Below are 11,587 nucleotides of genomic sequence, written 5' to 3'. Positions count from 1 at the left end.
CGGGGGAGGGAGGCGGCAACAGAGAAATGCTCAAGGATGCTTTTCTCTGAGGAAAAAGGACCCATGTGGATTGGGAGCTCGACCACCTTGAATCCGACTGGGCTTAACAAACCTCCTGATGTTCCTGCACAGTTGGGAACTGCCAGGTCTTTCCCAGGAGGGCGGGGAGAGAGGAGACACCTGTTCTTAGCCTGGAGTCATTATTGTTTTCACTCATGCGACTTGCAGGAGCTTTTCTTTTAGATTTTACCTTAATCAACCGTACTAATTATGTTGTATTTTAAATTTATAGACGCATGTCATTTTGTTACGGATCTTCCTCTTGGCTGGGATTATGTTTTGTTTATGTTAACTGGAGGATTTTATTGTATCATTTGCATACTGTTCTATAGGAAAGGTAAACGTTTCCCTTGCTCGAAAGCCAGTCGAATCTGACTCTAGGGGGCGGTGCTCATCTCTGTTTCCAAGCTGATGAGCCAGCACTGTCCGAAGATGTTTCCATGGTCATGTGGCTGGCATGACTAAACGCCGAGGCACATGGAACACTGTTACGTTCCCACCAAGGTGGTACCTATTTAATTTCTTGCTTTTGAACCGCTGGGTTGGCAGGAGCTGGGGCCAGAGACGGGAGCTCACTCCGTCATGCGGCACTTGGGTCTCAAACTGCTGAAGTACTGACCTTCTGGTCTGCAGTTCAGCTTCTTAACCACTTGAGCTACTGGAGCCCCTATACTGTTCTATAGTCGGTGCCTAATAAAACATAATGTGCTTTATTTTAAAAAACCTTTTACTTTCTGACTGTAACTCGTTGTGATATTTTCACAGCCGCCCTGAGCCCACTGGGGAGGGCGGGATATAAATGTGAAAAATAAATTATATTCTTAAGTCACTCCATTATGCAAAATAGTACACTCCCCCCATTCATTTCCCATGCTGTCCATAATCTTCGCAGCTCAATTTGAAGCAAAATTTGTACCCCGGTTTTTTAAAGCTTTTTTGTTGTTGTTGTAAAGCTTAGTTATTTTTAACTAAGGGACAGGCAAGGGATATGCACCGAAGAGAGTGCCCCTGCCTGTGCAGAGAGTGCTTTTTCCCTTTGCTTTCAAAATGTGCACTTTCACACATGCTAAATAATTTCAGTAACCATTTGCGAGTGGATTTTGGCTTTTCACACAGTAAAATTCACTTGCAAAGTGGATTGAAAGTGCGTTATTTAGTGTGTGTGAAAGCATCCTTATCGTCTTTTATCTTAATAGAGCACAGTACTAATTTTGTCAACAGCTGGGACATAAACCTGGGAAATGTGGTGGCTAATATCCCCATTTTACAGGTCGGGAAGACCAAAGTTGAAGAACAGGGACTTTCCAGCAAGGATGGACTTAATTCTCACAGACTGGAGACCAGAATATTAGCTACTGCATTCTGCCTTCAGGGCCAGGGTTCCTGGAGGCAAGCAATGAATAACTGTAGCCTTTAAAATGGAGTCTTCTAAGGATGGCCATACCTTGAAAAGCAAAAAAGAGGACATATTTCCTGACTGACTACTTCAAACAAGTGACCCCTATGACAAATCTCATTTCAGAACCCCCCCCCCCTATTTATGCTGTGATGATTGTAACTAACTATAAATATTCCTAACCTTCCAGCTCCCAGAGAGGACATTTTAATAATTTTTTAAAAAGAGCCCAAAGGAGAATGGACACCATAAAAAGAGGACATCTGCTAGCCTATCCAAGTATTTGCTTAAAAAAGCTTTTCTGCTTGCTGTATTGCCCCTGGGGGGAGGGGGGGCGTGGCTCAGAGATGGTGAAGCCACCTTAGCAGCGATCAGACTGAAGGGGCACCTTCTGCTTCTCACAGTGCAGACGCCCACCTGCCTCCAGGACCGGCCCGCGCCGTGTTGCTTGTGGGCAATTCTGCCCTTCCCAGGGCCTGACCCCGCTTGCCTCCGCTTACGCTGACTCGGGCGACTGAGGTCCCGGGCAACCCCTCGCCCCAGTGAGGTTTTGCAAGCCCGGGCAGCAGCGGCGCTCTTCAAGGTCCTGCCGCCGCCGGCACACACCCTGAAGCTGCCTTCTCCCGAACCAGACCTTGGTCCGTCGAGGTCCGGATCGATTGCTCGGGCTGGCAGCGGCTTCCCGGGGCCCACATCCCCCTCCTGCCCAGTCCTCCTAAGGGGGGATCCCCGGGATCGAACCCGGGACCTTTGGCGCGCCGAGCCGAGGCTCTGCCGCCGATGCCCCCTCGCGCCCTGCCTGGATGACTCCGCGGTCTGCCCGGCGTCCCCGCCCCTCCTCCTCTCCTCCCCCGCGGCAGGGCGATTGGCTGCGGGAGGGGGGGCGCGCGCCCCCGGGCCAGCGCAACCTCCCGTCCCCGCCGCCTCCTCCCCCTGTCCCCGTCCCCGCCGCCAGCCGCTCGGGGTGACTTTGCGAAGAGGGGCCGGGCGAGCGAGGGGGCTGGAGGGCGGCCGAGGAGGGGGCCGGAGCGGAGAGTCCTCTTGGTGCCCGTCCGTCCCGGGAAGCCGCGAGCGCTTTCCCCAGGTAAGAGCGGCGGCCCGTGTCGGGCATACCTGCCCTGCCGCTGCCTCCTCCTCGTGCAAACTTTGCTCCGCGAGGGGCGGCCGGGGAAGGGGAGCCGGGCTGGGGGGTGGATCGTGTGTGGCGTTCTCGGGAGGAGGAGGAGGGGGGGGGAGTTCCGGGAGTGTGAGCCGAAGAGTCTGCCTGCCTGCCTGCCTGCCTGCCTGCCTGCGTGTGCGCGTCGAGAGAGCCTCGCTCGTCTCCTTCCTCTCTCTCTCGGAGTTGTGTGTTTTGTGCCGAGCGGCGTCGGGCTCCGGCCCCCCCCCCCCCCCTTACCAAAGTTGCGTTGTGATCCGGGGCAGGATCGGGCCCGCACGCTCCGTTCTCTCCCGGGGATGACATCTCCCCCTCTCGCCCCGTCGGGCTGCTAGAAGTTGCCTGGCGGCCGGAGGGGAGGGGGCTTCACCTCCCCCCCCCCCCGCAGAGCTTAGAAAGATGGCTGCGCTCGTCTGGAAATTGTGGGCTTCTTGCGCTGGCCGCAGCAGCGACCGCGGCTGGGAGTTTTGGGGGGAAGCTTGGCGGGGGGGGGGAAGATCCGTGCCCCCCTCCCTCCCTCCCTCCCGCCTGCCTGCCTCGTCCTCTCTCCATGGGACTTCGGAAGAAGACCCAACTGTTGCTTCCTTGCCCAGCTGTCATCGGTGGCCTGCCCCCCCCCCTGTCCGTCCTCGGGCTGCAAGGGTTCATCCAGCCGGCGGGAGGGCCGTGGGTTTCCTTCTGGGCCTCCCCGGTCCCACAGTCTTCTGCGCAACCTTCCTTGGCTGTCCTTTTTCTGCATTTCTGCTGCACCTCCTTTATTTCTGGAGGAAACCCTTTTTGTGTGGTCAGTATGGCGGGACCCCCAACTTTTGGGCAGATGGGCAACCCCAGAGGAAACTAAAGGTCCCCCCCCCCTTCCCCTCCAGAGTCACGTTGAATATCCCAGCGGGAAAGCTTCTCTTGTTAGACTTTTCTTTTTCTCTGAAGTGGCCGGATTGCTCTGGTGGTGGTGGTGGTGGTGGTCCCTATGCCTCTGTGTTTCTCTCTGCCTTGTCCAGATCTCAAAGGGAAAGGCAACGAAGTCTGAGGTGTTCTCCACACCACGTGGGGATGTCATCTTGGATCCAGCCGGCGGGAGGGCAGATCACTACATGGACATTTGGGATTTCTCTCAGTTTTGGAGGCAACTGTTGCATGCTGCCTCTCTGTGCCTCTTGTCCCCTGTGATTGCAGAAAAAGGTCCTATGCGGGGAATTGTAGAGTCCGGGGTTTTTTTATAAAAAGAAAAAGAAAAGGAGAAAGCCAGCAGCGTCTGTCTTGCCAGACTGCCAGTGGTTGGTTGACCCGTGGGTGGAAAAACAAGACCGTGGCGTAGCTTTTAAGAGGACGGTTTCCACCTTAGTCTGTGTTTTTGCAGCGTCTGAGCTGGCTGGGTGGGTGTGAAACTGGACCCGTGGTGCTGGCGTTTGTTGTGTGCCCAACTCCCAGGGCTTGCGCATATTGAGTCCAGTGGTACTCTGGCATTTTGGAGAGTCGTTTGACAGGCATCTGTGGTGGCGTGGGTCCCACAAACAGTTCGCACTGTTGATGTAGCAGTGGGATGAAAGACTGGGGTTTTTTGGGGGGGGAGCAGGCTGTCTGGAGTGCAAGCTTTTAGCTTGGGCTGGTTAGTGGCCCTGTGCACGTCTGTGGCTGGTACTCATAGCTTTCTTTACATTCACTGTGTATCGAATCCAGATCGTGGCTGTCATTGACAAGAAGGTAAACCCTTAAGCAAAGACGCAGCGGGGGAGGAATCGTCTGCTGGCTTGACCCCTGGGGCCTTGGGGAGGAAGGGGGAAGCGTGGGTGGGGTGTGTGTGTGTTTGCATTTGTTTATTTTTTCAGGCTTTGAAAGTTTGGCCTCGGCAGCCAACTTTTAGCATGTCTTGGCAGGAAGGGTTTTTGAGGTCTCCCTCCCCTCTTTCTAGTGGATTCTTAATAGTTCTTCTGCCTGTCTTATTACAGTTGGGGCTTCGTAGGCTTCCATCGTGCTCTTAAGTATGTGATCTTGGTAAATCCTTACAACAGCCCTGTAAGGAAGGCAGGTAGCCTTATCCTTATGTTGTAGATGGAAGTCCAAAGGTTGTGGGTGGGGTGGGGGGATAAGTGCTTGCCTTAGGAAACTTCTAATGAATTTGTGACTAAGACAAGATTTGAACCCAGACCTTGAAGACTGATAGCCACTTCATGGCACCGTCTCTACTGACTGAGAGGCAGCGCTCTCTGGTGGTTACAGTGTGGGACAAGGGTGTAGGAAAACCCAGGGTCAAATCCTCGCTCAGCCACAAACCATACTTGGATAACTGGGGGCTAGTTACTCTCTGTCTGCCTAACCTCACTCACTGGGTTGCGTGGCGGGGGACGACGTGTACTGCCCTGAGTTCTTTGGGAGGAATGGCAGAATAAAAATGTACAGATTGAAGAACTGTTTTAAAAGCCGTTCTGCATTGCTGTTGCTTTTTTTCTGATAGTTGTATCGGATCCTGAACAGTTCCAGGTGGTAGATTTCAATCCTCGTGGTAGAGAGATTAGGATAAAATAGCAAGCTGCAGGACTGCACAGATTTCTGCGCCAGACAGGAATAAATTCTTGGCTTTAGGAGAAAGCTGTGCCGTGCACAATCTTTAATTCCCTTCTGGTCACAAATCAAGGCAGTGAAACCCTAAATGGTTTGCTCATTGGGAGCTTCAGACTGCAGTCTCAAACTGGGCGCCAGGACCATTGAAATCAGTGGAGCTTTCTTTCATCTAACACTGGGTAAGAGAGCAGCTCCTCTTCCTCAGTTCTGTCGTGACCCTGCAAGGTTTGAGTTAAATCCTCTTTTAAGATAGGCCATCCGATGCACTTCATGCTATAAATGCTTACAGTGGACATAAAAATAGCTTTGAGGAATTGGATGAAAAACCCACTTAGTCCTAACAGTCTGTCTTCAGGAATGGCCAACTAGCTAGCCCTAAGGAGGGAGGAGGAATCCCCTTTTATTAGCGCTGTATGTATTCATCCAAGGTATATTGCCTCTGTATATGGCGGTTCATTTCTTACCTACGGTGGGAACTGGACAAGAAGACATACAACTGTGGTTTTGATTTTGTGCCCACAAGACTAGTCTGACTCTATTATAGTAAAGTCTTCTTGGAATCTTGTAGATTTTTTCTTCCCCAATTCTGTCTAATCCTTCATTTTGAAGCTCTGTAAGGTAATAGTTGCCACACCATTCTGTAAGTTAGTTGTACATCGTGGCAAGGAACACCTCCTATTGTGTGCGTGAATTTGAACACAGGAACCTGCTGAGTCAGGCTTTCTCTCTCTCTCAAGGTCAGTTTTGTCTTTCCAGGGTCTCAGATAAAGGTCTTTTCACATCACCCACTACCTGATCCTTTAAGTGGAGATGCTGGGGACTGAACCAGGGACTGTCTGCCTGCAGAGCAAATGCCCTGCCACTGAGCTACGGCCTCACCACTCCTTACATGTGAAGAGGGGTTTGTTCCAAACCTGGTTTAGGCCTGGTTTAGGTATAAGGAACAATCTAAAGTGAGCTGTAAAAGCAGTGCATCCGTCCCAAGTACTAGGCAGTCTAAGAAGTGGAGATACCTTCTACATACAGAGTGCTGAGTTCAGATTTGTAGTAGCATATAATCATGTGAAATTCTGTGTCTGTAATATCTGGTGGAGCTGCGGTGGCTTAGAGGTTAAGACGCTGAGCTGCAGACTGGAAGGTCTGTAGTTCGGCAGTTCGAGACCCGAGTGCGGCATGACGAAGTGAGCTCCCGTCTCTGGCCCCAGCTCCTGCCTACCTAGCCGTTTGAAAGCAAGAAATTGCAAGCAGATAAATAGTTACCGCTTCGGTGGGAAGGTAACAGCATTCCGTGCGCCTTGGCATTTAGTCATGCCGGCCACATGACCACGGAGAAGTCTTTGGACAGCGCTGGCTCTTCGGCTTGGAAACGGAGATGAGCATTGCCCCCTAGAGTCAGATTCGACTGGCTTTCGAGCGAGGGAAACCTTAATCTTTACTAATATTTGGTACGTTAAAGAGGATGTGTTTGTAGCAGCTTTGCAAATAGGCCTACAAAAGCAAGATCTGAGTCCAGTAGCGCCTTAAAAGACCAACAAGATTTCCAGGGTATACGCTTTTGAGAGTCACGGCACCCTTCATCAGATACAGGGTTCCTGCAGTTGCTTTCCCTTAATGGATTGCTCGCTGGCTTCCGAAGCATCAGATGCACCACACCCCTCCTGTATCTGCTTACAGATGGCGTTTGCTGGATTTTATGTTTCTTCAGTCCTGGTCTTGTCCTTCCCTCTAGACGCTGAGGATGGGGTCCTTCTTTTGCTCGCAGCCTGTGTGAAGGGGTGTTGTGCTGAGAATTGGGTGGTTTTCAGGAGAGCTGCAGAAGGATTTGAACTTGGTTTTGCTCATGTTCATTCTACCGTGCTGGGTTTGCCACAGGAGAAAACTTCGTTTCATGCCGGCCTGGGTGGTTGGGTGGGTGGGGCCCCTAGTGAGCATGTCCGTGGTCGCATCATGAGCATCGCAAGGTGCTCTGTGCTGATTCTTTTTTTAATTTCTGCTTTCGTATATTAGCAAGTTGTTCCTAGCGTATGTTTTGGGATCCATTCATGTGGGTCTCTGTGTTGGTCTGAAGCAGCAGAACAAAGTTGGAGTCCAGTCGGCACCTTTAAGACCAACAAAGTTTAATTCTGGGTATAAGCTTTCAGGTGCATGCACATTTTATCTGATGAAGTGTGTGTGCACACAAAGGCTGATACCCAGATTTAAACTTTGTCAGTTTTAAAGGTGCCACTGGACTCAGACTTTGTTTCGGGATCCAGACAGACATCATGTCCACTGTTTAAATATATAAAACATTATCACTCTGCACAAGTGCAAACGTGCATGTGGGAATCACACCTTCACATTGTAAACAACAACGCACCATCCAAAACCTCAGTCCCTTTGCTTGCATGGGTAAAAGCAACCTGGAAGGGGCTCAGCCTGTCTGGAATTTGTTTCAGATTCTGCTCTGGCTGAGAGGCAGCCCTTTGCTGTGTTCCAGTCTGTGCACAAAGCAGGAAAGCATCGTGCGCATGCCTGCTGACCCGAGGAGGCAGCATAGCAGCATGGTGGAGTGGTTAGAATTTCAGGCTAGGATCTGGAGACTATGGTTCGAATCCCTGCTCTGTCAGCTGGGTGGTCTGGTTCTTCGAATCCCTGCTCTGTCAGCTGGGTGGTCTTGGGCCAATCACACCTTCTCAGCCTAACTTTACCTTCCAGGGTTGTTGTTGTGAGGATAAAAGAGAGGCGAGGGAAGAAAGATTGGGGGGGGGGAAAGATAAATTAAGTAAATAAATCATTAGTGGGACCAGATAGGAGAAACTTGGCGGTGGATCTGCATAGTATTGGGGGGGGGGTTTGAGAGAGCGATTTGGGATAAGAGCGCTCTTTGTGTATCCCTGTTTGGTTGGTCTAAGGAGGAATAACTCTCTGAGTTGTGGGAAGGTCTAGAGAGGAAGCTGTTGGCTTGTTTCTCTAATTGCAAGCTTATGCATTGGCTGAGGTGGTAGACCTGTGTCTGGGCTGTACAATTTCAGACCGCTGGGCACAAGGGGAAGCGTGCATGGTGCACTGCTTCCTCAGAAGAATACATTACCACACAGAGAGAAACAGAACGTCAAGGAGAAGGCTCGGTTAAAAACTTGACATCTGTTTTTTGGGGGGCAGAGATTTTTTTTTAAAAAAAGATGGAGTGACATTCAGTCATGCAGTCTCCGGCCTGTAAGGACCTGTGTGTACCTACCCAAGACCACCAAAATGATACAGTTCCCTCTTTCCTGCATCCAGCGTTCCCTCGATGACTGGGGTTTTTGTTTTTTGTTTTTAAAAAGGCTAGGAAAAGGCTGACACTTGGCCTTCGGGCACCCACTCAAGTTTCAAGTACTCTTAAAAGTCACATTCTCCCACCTTGCCCTGAATAGTGGGAGAGGAGTGTAGACTGGAACATCAGACAGTGGTTTCCCCTGGTGCTCTTATGGGTGTGTGTGTGTGTGTATTCTGCTGAGAAATGATTCTCTGCTGGGATGCCGCTCATCACTTGTTATATGCCTTGGGATGCAGCTTTGGGTTGAAAAATACCTGCTGGTTTTGGGGGTGGAGCCTGGGTAGAGTGGGGTTTGGGGAGGGACCTCCACGGGGTACACTGTGCCATAGAATCCACCCTCCAAAGCAGCCATTTTCTCCAGGGGGACTGAACTCTGTAGTCTGGAGCTCAATGGCGGGAGATCTCCAGGGGCCACCAGGAGGGTGGTAACCCTATATAGGCCCCCTGGCCACTCCTCTCTTTTCTGCTGCGGGCAGCTGCCCCTTCCGATAAGCAGTGAAGCCTGTGAGCCAGTGTCTTGCGGATCTTGGCTGGCAACGACTTCTGCAATTTCCTGATGCTCCAGAGCTTATGTCTGAGATCACTGTGGTTGCTAGCTGAGGTTTGCGAGCTGCCGGGTCTCATGATGCATTGCTCATGCAAGTGGGGGAGTGCTGCATGCGGGGGGGGGGTGATGCCCAGCTTCATGGCTTCTGCTGCATGCTGTGGACTTAGTTTAGGGCACTCCGAGGGGCCAGAGCGTCATCCTTGCAGCCGTGTCCAAGGCTCCTACGGACAGCTCTTTGCCAGCTCTTTTTTGCATCTTTTATTGTGTCTGAAATATTTAATAGGGTGTATTTTATTTGGGAATTTACAGGTTCTCTCATCACAGACAGACCGCGTTCGATTCCATTGCGTTCCTTTAACTTTTTTTGTTTGAAACTGTAAAATTGTTTGATTTTTTTAATACTCTGCACTTTAAATTGTTGTAACTGTATTTGTTGTCTCTGTTTTGGTATTGTTATGAACCACTCTGAGCCCCCCTTTGTGGGGGAGGGGTGGTATATAAACTGAAAAAATAGTTAAATAAATAAATAGAACAACAAAGGGAGGCGGTCTTAACTCAGCCAGAATTGCATTTCTGCTGACCTTTCCTCGTTCCAGGCGAGTGCATTAAATTTAATTGTTTCCAAACTATTCCAAGCATGCATCAACCCCCTTTCTGAGCTCAGGAGGGCCTTTTTAGATTTTATACGTACTGCACAGGGCCTTTGCGACACTCATTGCGTCCATTCCCTCCGCAGCCTTGCAAAAGAGGCTGTTTGCGTATCCCTATTTTATCGCCAGGGAAACTGGAGCTGGTGGTGGTGGTGTGGCAGCGGGACTGCCCCCTTGGTCACCCACCGAGCCTGTGGCAGAGGCGGAATGCCTTCACCGGTCTTCTAGATCCAAACGCAAGCCTTTGCACCTTTTTGGAGCGGTGTTGTTCTGGTCCGAGCCCTTCTTTCTGGATTGACTGGGATGAGCTCTCCAGTTGTGACTTTTCTCGAAGTAAACTAATTCTTCTCGGATTGTCTTCTCCCTTTGTCTGTCTTGATTTGGTTTGCCCGATGAGGTCCCCAGCTCTGCTTGACTCTCTTTCTGTGCCACATTGCCCACAATTCCCCTGCACCAGCCCTCCTTCTGTTTCCCTAATGAAGGTACAGACTGGTCGCTGATTCTCACTTTGCTGGCAGTCTTACACAGGAGCTCTCCGGCGGCTTCTCCTTCTCTTCTTTTTAGCACTTGCAAGCCTGGATGTTCGCTGGAAGGGAGGGCCGGCGGCCGTGCCCTTAGCAGCTTTCCCTGTGCCTCTTTCCTTGCTGCCTGAGCATCATGCCGCCGTCTGGTAAATGAAGAATCAGCAGTGCCATCTTCTCGCTAGCTATAGCCAGCGTGTTCTGAAGTTGGAGGACCTCCCCAGTCACCCTTAATTGTGTTTGGATGGAGGAGGGAGCTGGAATTAAGCAGTAAGAGAGATTGGATTGGCGCAAGCCGTCGCAAAGATCTTGCCACAGGCACGGATCTGACCCTTCCCTGTGTCAGTGGTCACCCTCTGTGGGCCACTCTTTTCCTATGAGTGTGGCTCAGCCCCAGGAGTCAGTCCCCTTTGCTTTAAAACCAGTTGTGCTCAGGTTCTTAAATCCGGAGTCCCAATGCAGCCCCCTCTTCGTTCTCCCTTGCAGAGCTGGTGTTCATCACTAAGAACCCTGCCACCTGCCCCGCCCTGGATAGCCCAGGCAAGCCTGATCTTGTCAGATCTCGGAAGCTAAGCAGGGTTGACTCTGGCAAATACCTGAATGGGAGACCTCCAGGCCCCCAGGAGGGGTCAGTCTCCAGAGGTCGCCATGACTTCCAGGTGCACACACAGCCAGTCACCAGAGGTCGTGCACACACACACACTCACACACACACACACAAAAAGAATGCTGTCACCCTTCATGTCTTCTGCTGCATCTCATCGGTTGGAGTCCCACTGAGAACCTCCATCCCAGAGCAGGGCTTCAGTCCCCAGTTGAGAAATTGTCCTCTGGGAGTGCATTTGCTCCACCCTGGACTATGAAGGGAGAGGAGGAGAACGGGCTGGACCTCCCTGCCCTGTTGCGTGTGAGGAGGACTGTCCTTCAATGCAGCCGAGCGTCGCCAGCGGTCTTCCAAGTTGGTGTCCCAAACGTGCTCCAGTCTGAGTTCTCAGTGGTTCAGCCAAGGCTGGGAATCCTTGCGTTGTGGTTTTGTGGCCTCTTCTGCCTTGGTGTGTTACAAAGAGCTTTTTCCTCTTTTTTTGTTTACTCTTGTGAGATCCCGTTCCCCGGAAACGGGTGTTGGTTTCAAGGAAGTGACACGAGAGAAGTAAGTGAACTGGGATCCCTGCCCTGGTCCCTGCCTGGTGGAACTCGCTCCCTATTGAGATCGGGGCCCTGCGGGATCTTCTTCAGTTCCGCAGGGCCTGTAAGACGGAGGCTGTTCCGCCAGGCCTTTGGCTGAGGCCGCGGGCCTCCATCTATGGCCTTTCTGAGGTCTTTGTCACCCATTTATTAACAGTTGGCTGTCACTCATTTCTTATCAACCGGCCAGGGAATCTCTCACAACCAGCCAA

General features: G+C 51.4%; 1 protein-coding gene across 1 annotated transcript in view; it reads left to right on the top strand.

Moving 5' to 3' along the window:
• The first annotated feature begins 2,356 nt into the window (after window positions 1-2,356).
• The window catches only part of RARA (retinoic acid receptor, alpha), a 236,844-nt gene continuing 227,613 nt past the window's right edge, over window positions 2,357-11,587 (top strand). The window contains exon 1 of the mRNA XM_015409459.1: window positions 2,357-2,540. The gene's annotated coding sequence lies outside the window, so the exon portion shown is untranslated. The remainder of the gene's footprint in view (window positions 2,541-11,587) is intronic.

Source organism: Gekko japonicus, unplaced genomic scaffold, assembly GCF_001447785.1.
Source record: "Gekko japonicus isolate JY-2015 unplaced genomic scaffold, Gekko_japonicus_V1.1 scaffold846, whole genome shotgun sequence".
NCBI lineage: Eukaryota > Metazoa > Chordata > Lepidosauria > Squamata > Gekkonidae > Gekko > Gekko japonicus.
This window is presented reverse-complemented; position numbering and strand designations above follow the sequence as displayed.